Here is a 12,265-nt window from a genome sequence, read left to right as displayed (position 1 = left end):
CCGTTGCCCGAGTTTAATCAAGATGTATTGAAAGATGAGTCAGATGGAGTGGTCAAATTATACTATTTTAAAGAAGCTGAGGGACGCAGATTAATAGTGAACATCTGTAAGAATCTACGTCGTCATCAGAATGAGGATGATTGTTTAAATATGGTGAAAACCCGATATGACGAAAGGAGTCCAGAAGGAGAGAAATTAAGGAAGTATTACAAAATATACGATCATATCTTGTACATGCGTAAGGGTGAAGATAGTAATATTTGGCGGGTATGCTGGCCCACCAAATACGTCACGGAAATAATAGACTACTACCATATGGCGTATGGTCACTGTGGACCAAAGAAATGTACGGAAAAGCTTAGTGAAGTAGTGCATTTTAACAACATGTTAAAACGTGTTACTGACAGAGTGAAAACTTGCGATTTATATCAGAAGGTGAAGGTTACCAACTGTACGAGTCGTGGTCCTATGCAAAGTATAAGGCCTAACGACACCTTTGAATTACTGTGCGTGGACTTGTACGGACCTTTGCCCAAGTCATCAGGAAACTTTGCCTACATTTTAGTAGTGCTAGAAGCTTTTTCCAAGTTCATCAAACTATACCCGATTAGGAAAGCTACAGCCAAAGCGGTCTATAGCGATCTTGTGAACGATTATTTTCTTCATACTGGTAAGCCCAAGGCGATTCTATCAGACAATGGGGCACAATTTACTTCTAAGTTGTGGAATGAAGGCATGGAAAGTAATGGGGTCGAGGTGATCCATATTTCAGCTTATTGTCCGGCTGGGAATCCCGCTGAGAGGTATATGCGCGAGCTAGGCCGACTTTGCCGTACCTATTGCCATCACAACCATAGGGCATGGGGCAAATATGTAGCAGTATTTGAGAGAGTTATGAACACCTTGAGACACGAATCTACGGGATTTTCTCCAGAGGAAATCCTGTTGGATGACAGAAGTAAAAGTTTAGTGGAAGAGATAATCAAATTCCCTCCACGTATTGACATTAGCATTGGTGTGAAAAAATATCGTTTGCGTGAAGTAATGAAGCTAAAAGCCGATGCTCGCATACGTCGTCATGACGCTAAAGCGCGTTTTGCTAAGTTTGCAATCGGAGAGTTAGTACTTGTAAAAGCTCATGGGAAATCGAGCGAGATAGACAATAAAATACCTAAATTTAAGTTTGTTTATAATGGACCATATAAAGTCATTGGTATACCTCACACAAATGCTTATTGCTTAGAGTATCCAAGATCTGGAAAACTATTAGGTATACGGAACATTGTAGACTTGAAATTGTACCAACCTAGGATTGATTAATACCACACAATGGGTAATTTGTACAGTATGTAAATATAGAGTGTAAGATTTAAACGATTTGCTAGATTGCCATGCTTTTGCCTGACCAAGAGGACATTAAAGAAGTTGTAATTTATAAGTAATAAATTTTTACTAAATGATTTAAGAGAGAGTGATTATTAATCAACTGAAAAATCCAAGCTGCTAGTTTAAGTTTTCAGCTGAGTCACTGTAGATTAAGTAATGTAAATATGATTTTGTAACTAGCTGTAAGATTTCATGAATGTGTGTTTTACTAGTCATTGCCGATGTACTTAGGCGCAGTTTTAAGTTTCAGGCTAGTACATGAGTGTGATGATGGACAGTGTTGAGTTATCCACTGAGATAGTATTAATGGACTCCTTGAGATTACTCGGGAGTGAGTTTTTCCGAAAGAATTCAGTGAAACGGACATTCTGGAAATGCCGTTACACACGAGAGTGAGATCAAGCGTGCCGCACAGGCGGGCGCAACAATACTGGACAGCTGATGTGAAAGAATTCTGCTGTCAATATCTTTTTCGATCCGCTGTTTATTATTTTCTTGTTTAGCGTTAAGTGGACTCTCATGACGAGAATATTAATTATGAAAAGGTTATATAAAAATGTGTATTCTATGTAATTAATTATTAATTTATGTATTTTGATATACAGGGTACATAGAATTCCATTTCTTGATACTGTTAGGAATTTTGACGATTTTAGAATAGCTAAACCATTTTCAATGTTTTCTATGAATTTTAGTATGTTATCAACCTGTTTTATTTTGTGTAAGATGACAGAGTGGGATAAGATTAGGAGTGTCTCCACTCAATTATTATGGTCTAAAAATTGGTTTATGGTTAATTCGCCTAATGCTAAATTTTCTTGATGTTTTGAGCATATGCATTTCCGCTGCTTTTTTTTTCCTTTTTGGGACATTTTCTGAGTCCGTTTACGTTACACGAACATCCCCAGACAGTGTGGGACACGTGTAACGCCGGAAATGCATATCCTCCTATTTACATCTATAGTACCATAATTTTTTTTCTTTATTTTGTTACCTGAATATATGACATTTCTGTGCCTTTAGATATTGTAATTGTTTTACTATTTGTATATATACGTATTTATGTCGATGTATAATTGGTTTGTTTTGTGATTATTATTGTATTTATACGCTGGGTCTGACCTAGGGAAAACTATGCTATCGAACGATTACATCGATAGGTCGCGTGGAGAACGAAAGTGTTTAGGATCTTTGGTAGAGCTAACTCTGCAGCGTGGAGCGCGGTCAGAGGGGAGTCTGGCTGGAGGAAGGCAGTGGAGCAGGTGTGTTGTGTGACGCTCCCGCGAGTTGCCGCGCTTTAGGGGTTTGGCAGCAGATAATTGCGCTCGACTTGCTATGTTAGTTTCTGACATGGTGTCGCGGACGGAAGGCGTTAGCTGGCGCACATCGGCTGGAGACCGTGTCGCGAAGAAGGCGCGCCAACATCCAATTTCTGCAACAGCGACGGTCGACAATGAGTGACTGTCGCCACCTCCTCGATCGACGACTTCAAACCTTTAATCAACCAACAAGGAAGAATGGTAGCACGTAAAGTTTTAGAACTGTATGGCAGACCTCAGCTTTTCAAACTGTTAAATTTTTCTCACTAAATTACAGCAACGTAGCATGAACCTTTGTTGCTCATTGTCCCAATTGCATTACCAAGCAGGGCCCCTTCCTTTTCCGGAATGAACCCGAGTGTCGTTGAAATTCAAACGCCAGCATTAAAGTAATATCATTCCATTTCACTGTGTTAATTTCAAAGTTCAGTTAAAGTATTCATAGCTCGCTACAATATTTAGATTACACAGTCACAAATTAAGAGTGCGAGTTTTGTTACCGTATTTTAGCTTACCTGTGACTGCAGCTAAGCTTGGTACGTAATAAATTTTACTATTGTTAATTGTTCAGAATCATTTAATTCAAATTCAAAGTTAAATCTCTTATTTCGAAATTGCGTAGATTTAAGTAAGTTTTGAAATGATTGTTGAGGTAGCCCAAGACTAACCGTATTTTACTGAATTTCGATGTGCTTCAGAAACAAAGCTCACTATTAATTTCAGTCACTAACTCAACTTTCAATTTTCCAGTTTTATTAATTCTTTTGCTAAAATAAGTCAGTGTGTAACGAAATTTATTACTTCTGACAAACATTCAGTTTTCACACTACACGTGTCAACCTTCAGTTACCACGCTTCTAGTGCTAATTATATGTGTAACAACCATTTTTTTTAGTTACTATAGTAATTGTCCGTAGGACTGGCGACCATAATTTCCCCCAAATCTCAAATATCTAATTACCGCTAGTTAATTGTTAACGTAACGGCTGCAAATTTACTTTCTTTATTAACTTTACCCCTTTTCAAAATTAATTTCCACCAGTTTCATTAGCATTTTTCCGTTCATTTGGATGTAACCCTTTCCTCCCTCTTTACCGACAGATTAACTTGGGTGACGATTGCTTTTCCCAAATTTCCATTAGGTACACGCGGTTTAATATTTTCACTGTCATTAAGGTCGATAAGCGAGGGCGAGGTTACAAGTTCATTGTGTAAAAGTTTATTCACTGTGAAGTATTAACTTCTATTGTTTTAAAGATATCGAAATACTGTTATCTTATCGGATGCGCCTCATTTTCGTGGGATCGCCAATGTATTCAGATTTGCATTAATATTTGGTTGCAAATTTTTATAGACTCTCAGAGGGCTCTAAGATGACATCTTTGAGAGTGTCTGACACTCGGCCATGTTCTGCACAAGAGCAGTGCGAGCATCTGCCGTCCAAATTCTCAGCTCTAGGATTTACCCGTTTCCAGCGATGCGCTCATTGTCTCTTGCACATTTCTTTTCGGAAATGGTCAACCATCCGGGCTGGGCGTGGTGCGCCTGTGCTCTGGACCCGCTAGCGTTCAGCCGTAGAACAAATTCATCTTACCTCGTAGAGATTCTACGCGGCCGATTAGCTTCCCTGAATGCACTTAATTCATTCTGTACCCATTATTCATTCCATTCAACAGATCGTGTAATTCATTTCCACTTTCGCAGAGAATTGTAATGTCATCAGCTAATCTGATCTTTGATATCATTTGAACCTGACTAATAGTGTATATTACGTTTTACCGCTACACCAGACTATTCGTCTAGCTGGCCTTGTGAAACTGGAGCAGGGTACTAGTGGTTGAATTAAAACGGTAGAAGCTCTCTAAGGGATATGCAGCCACGTTCATTCCAATGCTTCCTGTAACTGATGAAGAGTGCTTAGAAAATGATTATTTTTGGGGTAGTGTGTGCATTTGCTAGCATGGCAGTTCGTATATGGAACAACAACACTAACATGGCCACAAAATTTTGTAAATCGGCACCATGTTTATTGAAATGAGAAATCAAGGAATATTACGACTGAGGAAAGTGAGGCCTTGGTGGCCAAGCGGTTAAAGGCGCTACAGTCTGGAACCGCGCGGCCGCTGCGGTCGCAGGTTCGAATCCTGCCTCGGGCATGGATGTGTGTGATGTCCTTAGGTTAGTTAGGTTTAAGTAGTTCTAAGTTCTAGGGGACTGATGACGTTAGAAGTTAAGTCCCATAGTGCTCAGAGCCATTTGAGGAAAGTGAGAAGCTACTTACAGAAAATGCTGGAAGGAAAGAACACCTAATATCTAGCTACTACGGCCAACACGTTGTCTTCAGTTGAAGACATGGTCACAACTGAAGTTGAATACCTCGCACATTTACCGTGGCTTATGCGTGCGCCATCTTTCTGCACGTAAATCTGTAACTGTGGACCCGGCAGATTAACCATAACGTGTGGGGAGCACCGAACGGTTCATGGGTATTCGTTGGGCAGTGTTTCGTTGGTGTTGCGGTCAGCAGTACATCAACGGCTTAACACGTCGTCTTTCACCCATTTTTCACGGAAAGACCTTAAAGACAAGAAGGAACTATTTGGTATTACGGCTGTCCCGCTGGCTGTTGTGACCGAGCGGTTCTAGGCGCTTCAGTCCGGGACCGCGCTGCTGCTACGGTCGCAGGTTCGAATCCTGCCTCGGGCATGGATGTGTGTGATGTCCTTAGGTTATTTAGGTGTAAGTAGTTCTATGTCTAGGGGACTGATGACCACAGATGTTCAGTCCCATAGAGCTTAGAGACATTTGAACCATTTGAACGGCTGCCCTATTAACAGAGCAAGACTTCGTATCATGTGGGGGCTGTACGTTAGTTACTCTGTGTGCCTGATGTTAAAAAAAGCCGAAGTATGTGGACTATTTGAGCGTAGGTATTATGTTGGAAGATACGCGAACACTTCTTCTCAGATGCTTCACAACATTTTGTGCAAGACTGGTAGATAATACTCGTAATTTCAGACATAATTGGTAAAACGATACCTTGGGATGTTTAGGCAGTGTAGCCCACTGGAGACAGATAAGGAATATTGCAACTGACGTCATTTTTTTTTTTTTTTTTTTTTTTTTTTTTTTTTTTTTTGCAGCGCCAGACCTAAAGGTGATCTGCAACGGACACTGTAGTCGCCAATAAAGGAACTGATCTACACGACGTTTATTTACTAGATCAGGAGCAGAATTGTCAGGGCGTCCAGTCCAACCCCCTTATTCCAGGAGCAGCGGTTCAGTTCTGGAAATCAGGGGTAAATCCATACAGCCAGCTCAAGTTGTAACTAACTAATTTGTTTCTGTTGTGCAGCATACAACAATGATGATTCAGTGCCCGGGATCAGCAGACAGGGAGGGTGGGGATGTGAGGGGGGCGGCGGGGAGGGAGACGTCGTAGAGCCTACGGTCCATGCGACTGTGCATTGTCGTACCGTCGCCCGTAGCCATAACGGCTCAACACAGCCAGGGGGCGGAGCGACCTCGTGAACCAAAAATTCCCGACCGGCTTTATATGTTGGGGATGCACAACACGATGGCTGTGCCACGAGCAGGGCGTCTGGTGGCTTGTCCCAGCAGCGGCTGGTGATTGAAGTGATGCCATCTAGGGTGAGCATTCCAGCCTCCGATATAAGGCTGTCGCTGCTTGATGACGACAGTCGCTAAGTGGGCATCTTGCTAGAAAGATCGTAGTTCAGACCTCGCTCCATCGGAGCTGATGCTGCACCATATAGCGGGCTGTCCTGTAGGACGATGTGCGTTGACGGCTGCACCAGCGCACGACTATAGAATGGCACGGCGGTAGGTCACTCCACAGCAGTCGCTGACTCGATGCCCTCTGCTACCTGTGTCCATGTTGACGTGCATATTAGAATGCTATGCCGCTTACGGCTCCTCTGCTGCAGGAAGACTCAGCCGCACGTGTCCAGCTTCGCTTGACTCGTCCTGATAGCGCACACGCACCACGTCTGTTGTCCTGACTTCAATTACATGAATAACCGAGCATCACTTGTCGCCTCGCCACAGTTAAGTTGATACAGTATGTGGGAAATAATTTGGTATTCATTACAAGCTTAGAAAGCTAAATTCGTTCCAAACAGAACATTTATTCCGCTTGTCAATAATAAGAAACCATATACACTTTAAATAAATACAATGCCTGAAATCTAGGAGACGAGTATTTATATAAAGAAAGCATACGAAGAAGTTATATTTACAGCTGCAACATCTGACGCTTTTAACGTCATGAGCAGTAGATCACTGATACGCACTTGAATTAACTAGTTGTGCCAATTCGTTAATAGCATTATAGCTTTTCTAGAATCTACGGCACAATTCACTAGGTGTACTTGCTGCAGGGATACGTAAAAACTCATGTAGCTGCAGCCATCATCGGTAGATCCTTTTCATGTCACTGCACTTGAAGGCTTCGTGATAATAAACAACAGAGAGGGAAGTGATAGAGCCGCCCAAAATAAATGATGCTCCTTATTCGGTCAGAACTATTTGTTGCTATGAGGTCAAGTATGTTTTCATTGTGAAGAGCGTTCGACAGTGCAAAATGGAGAAAGTTATTGGAAATTCTGAGAAAATACTAGTATGCTATAGGAAGAGGTGAATAATGTACACAAAAACGAAGTTTTCGGATTAATCAGGATGTAAGACTTTGATGCCTTCCGCCTCCTATTGTTCGTTCTATATATGGAAAAAACAATGGCGGAAATAAAAGTGGGATTAAAATTCAGTGTGAAAGAATACTAGAATTTGCTGATGACATTGCTACCCTCAATGAAACTGAAGAATAGTAACAGGATCTGTTGAATGGAATTAACAGTCAAGTGAGTGCAGAATATGTATTGAGAGTAAAATGGAAAAAAAGTAAAAGTAATGAGAAGCAGCAGGAAAAAAAATGAAATGATCGTGTGGCATTGATGATCAGGAGGATTCACCGGAGAATTCCGGCCGCCGGTTTGCAAGTCTTATTTCAGGTGACGCCACATTGGGCGGCTTAAGCGTCGGTGATGATGAAATGATGATGACAACACACCACCCAATCCACGAGCGGCGACAATCTCCAAACCAGCCGGGAATCGAACCCGGGCCCGCTGCAAGATAGGCAAACACTAAACAGCCGGACAGAAGCAGCAGAAATGAGGATACAACCAAACTGGTGATCAGGAAGTAGACGAAGTTAAGGAATTCTGCTTTCTTGAAAGCAAAATAACAAATCACGGACAAAGCAAGCAGGACATAAAAAGTAAGCCGGCCGGTGTGGCCGTGCGGTTCTAAGCGCTTCAGTTTGGAACCGCGTGACCGCTACGGTCGCAGGTTCGAATCCTGCCTCGGGCATGGATGTGTGTGATGTCCTTAGGTTAGTTAGGTTTAAGTAGTTCTAACTTCTAGGGGACTGATGACCACAGAAGTTAAGTCCCATAGTGCTCAGAGCATAAAAAGTAAATTAGTATAGGTAAAGAGGGCATTCCTGGCCAAGACAATTCTTGCTAGTATCAAAGATAGGCCTTAATTTGTGGAATAAATTTCTTAGAGTTTGTGTTTGGAGCACAGCATTGGACAGTGGACCTATGGACCTATGGACAGTGGGAAAAGAGGAACAGAAGAGAATCAAAGCGTTTGAGATGTGGTGCTACAGAAGAATGTGGAAATTAGGAGAACTGATAAGACAAGGCATGAGATTCTCCGCAGAAACCGTGAAGAAAGGAACATATGGAAGACACTGACAAGAAGGGACAGGATGATAGGTACATCTTAAGACGTCAGGGAACTGTACAGGATATAAACTGCAAGGAAACGGATCGGAAAACATCCAGGAAGCGAGGCAAGAGTTACAAACAAAACCAAACAAAATATCTTTACTGGTCTTCACAGTAATCACCATTAGTTACAACACATGTCTCACATCAGTTCTAGAGTTGTTGAAAATTGTCGGCAAACGATTCTAGTGGAATCGCTGGAAGAAGTGTGGTCACGCGCTTCGAATGTTTGTGAACAATAATTGCTTATCTTCAACTCTTATGCTCTCATTCTCAAAGACAGCATCCCTTACACTCGTTCGATGTTGTCTGGGATTGTGACTGTAGACCCTAACGTGGCTCATCGTTGACACAGTCCTTTCCGCTTTTAAAGCATTTAAAGCGCTCAGACACATACAATTTATTCAGTGCTTCAACACTGTACACCTGCACTAATAAACCACGAGTGTCCGTCACTGTTTTCCCTAATGCGAAGCAAATTTTCACATTAATGCGTTGCTCCATTTTGGGCTCTAATTCGCAATGATACGAGTGCGATGGATGCATGCGGCTGACCAGCGGGCCTCGTTGAGAATGAAGTTGGAAAGCTGAAACTAAGCAATGACAAAATGGTTCAAATGGCTCTGAGAACTATTGGACTTAACCTTTTTAGACCTAGATTTTTTCTGAAGGAAAGAAAATTTTTCTTTATGTGGTCATGCTCTTAGGCGAATTTTTAATGATTTTAGATGCAAGATTTATACACATACATGTACATTTTTCAAAACATACTTTGTACACATGGCTTCATTTTATGGCCTAAAATAGCTAATTAAGAAGTATTTTCTATTGTAGTAAATAGTAATATGATCATTTAATAATTACAATGCAAAATAACAACAACAGTATTCAATTGTACAATGGAATATAGCGAACCAAACACATCCGTTTATTCTGGTGCTCACGAACTGCTGCGCACTGCTGCATTGCCTTGCTGATATTTCCATAGTGATGCCCGACACTTGGCAACACTTGCGCATGATGAAAAGGTTGAACGTTCACAAATGTGTAGCTCAGGTTTCCATTGGGAAAAAATACTTGTATTGCAGCGGCGACACGGTAAAAGTTTATGTACACATTTGTAGCCAGAGGGTGTGAAAGGGTTAACTTCTGAGGTCATCAGTCCCCTAGAACTTAGAACTACTTAAACCTAAGTAACCTAAGGACATCACACACATCCATGCCCGAGGCAGGATTCGAACCTGCGACCGTAGCGGTCGCGTGGTTCCAGACTGTAGCGCCTAGAACCGCTCGGCCACCACGGCCGGCCAGCAATGAGAGTGAAAACACTATTTTTCAAAAACATTCGCAGATGTTTCTGATATCCAGCGACACGTGACTACGGTGCTTAGAGCGATTCCACAAGAAGTGTTTGCCGACTCTTTCCACCTGTTTTACATCCGACTTCAGAGGTGTTCTAATTACTCTGATGTCCAGTGAAGGTATTTTGTTTGTAACTCTTGTTTCCTTAATTTTCTGAGACCACTCACCAAACTTTTCAGAAACATTGTATTTTATTTGGTGTCCTTCTTTGGACCGAAAGCCTGTCCAAGGCCCATCCTGTGACGCAACGTTCCAGTTGCGACATAACTCTCCTCACTGCTCTAGCAGGAATACCACTGATGGAAAAAAATTCCACCACCAAGAAAGAGTTTTGTAAGACAAACGAAAATTTGTAGGTGTGTTTCTACATCTGAAAGATGACTTCTATCCGAATTGCACGCCAGTCGCTTAAGTGTGGCCCTAGCAGCGCCACAACGAGGATAAAAATCAGATTTTCTTTAAATAAGCACTGTGAGCTGTTGTTATCTTTGAGGTAAGACGTAGTGAGTTGATGTTAGTCAAGACTGCTTTTAAGACGACGACGCCGTTATCAGTAGCTCACTGACTTTGAACGATGTTGTGTAATAGGGCTACAAGAAGCTGGATGTTCCTTTCGCGATACTGCAGGAAGATATGGCAGGAATGTATCCACTTTACATGACTACTGGCAGCGGTGCTCACGGATATGTGGGATCGCAAGGAGACCGGGCTCCCGCCAAGGGTCACTACCGAGAGGAAAGACCATCGAGTTTGGCGCATGGCTCTGGCGCATCGTACTGTATCTGCAGCAGCAATTTGAGCAGGTTGGCACCCAGTGACACTACCAACCGTTACAAATCGGTTACTTCAAGGACAGTTCCGGGCCAGGTGCCCTGTAGCGTGCATTCCAGTGACCTCACACCACCACTGTTTGCGATTTCAGTTCAAAATTGAAATGTGTGTGAAATCTTACGGCACTTAACTGCTAAGGTCATCAGTCCCTAAGCTTACACACTACTTAATCTAAATTATACTAAGGACAAACACACGCACACCCATGCCCGAGGGCGGACTCGAACCTCCGCCGGGACCAGCCGCACAGTCCATAACTGCAGCACCCTAGACGGCTCGGCTGATCCCGCGCGGCACGATTTCAGTGGTGTCAAGCGAGAGATGTTAGGAGGTCAGAGTGGAAGTCTTTCGTGTTTTCTGATGAAAGCCGGTTCTGACTCGGTGCTACTGTTGGCCAGATGACCGCCTACTACCAACTTGCCTGGGTGCTAGTTACACTGGACCAACAACTGGAGTTACGGTCTGGAATAAAATTTCGTATGACAGGAGGGGCACTCTTGCGGTTATCTCAGGCAACTTCAATGAAGATTTGTATGTCAGTCTGGTGATTCGACACGTTGTGCTGCTATTCATGAACAGCACTCAAGGGGGGATCTTTTCAATATGATAACGCTCGCCCACACACCGCTGTTGTAACCCGAGATTCTCTACAGGCTGTCCGCTTGTTGCCTTGGCCTGATGGATGACCAGATCTCCCTCCAGTCGAGCATGTATGGGACACCATTGGGCAACAATTTCAGCGTCATCGACAACAAACATTAATCGTCCCCGCATTGACTGACCAAGTGCAACAAGCATGGAGCTCTATCCCGCAAACTGACATCGGGCACGTGTATGAAACAGTTCATGCACATTTTCATTCTTGCATTTAATATTCTGCTAGTTACACAGGTTATCAATGAACCAACATTTCACCTTTGAAATGGATTTTCTGTCAACTTGTATGAGGTACATTCAAGTGCTATGGCCTCCGATTTTTTTTCTCCGGACTGGAAAGAGATAGAAACATGTGCATTGTTTTAAAATGAGACCGTGTTCATTGTCAATACGTCCCAGAGATGGCAGCACCGTACGGCAGATGGAATTTTACCGCCAGCGGCGAGAATGAGAACTGTTTTAAATACTTAAAATGGCGACGTTTTCCGTACTTGAACAGCATGCAATCATTCGTTTTCTGAATTTGCGTGGTGTGAAATTCATCGACAGTTAAAGGAGAAATGTGGTGATGGAGTTATGGATGTGTCGAAAGTGCGTTCGTGGGTGCGACAGTTTAATGAAGGCAGAACATCGTGTGACAACAAACCGAAACAACCTCGGGCTCACACAACCCGGTCTGACGACATGATCGAGAAAGTGGAGAGAACTGTTTTGGGGATCGCCGAATGACTGATGAACAGATCGCCTCCAGAGTTGGCATTTCTGTGGGTTCTGTGCACACAATCCTGCATGACGACCTGAAAATGCGAAAAGTGTCATCCAGGTGGGTGCCACGAAGGCTGACGGACGACCACATGGCTGCCCGTGTGGCATGTTGCCAAGCAATGTTGACGCGCA

This window comes from Schistocerca cancellata, chromosome 5 (assembly GCF_023864275.1).
Source record: "Schistocerca cancellata isolate TAMUIC-IGC-003103 chromosome 5, iqSchCanc2.1, whole genome shotgun sequence".
NCBI lineage: Eukaryota > Metazoa > Arthropoda > Insecta > Orthoptera > Acrididae > Schistocerca > Schistocerca cancellata.
This window is presented reverse-complemented; position numbering follows the sequence as displayed.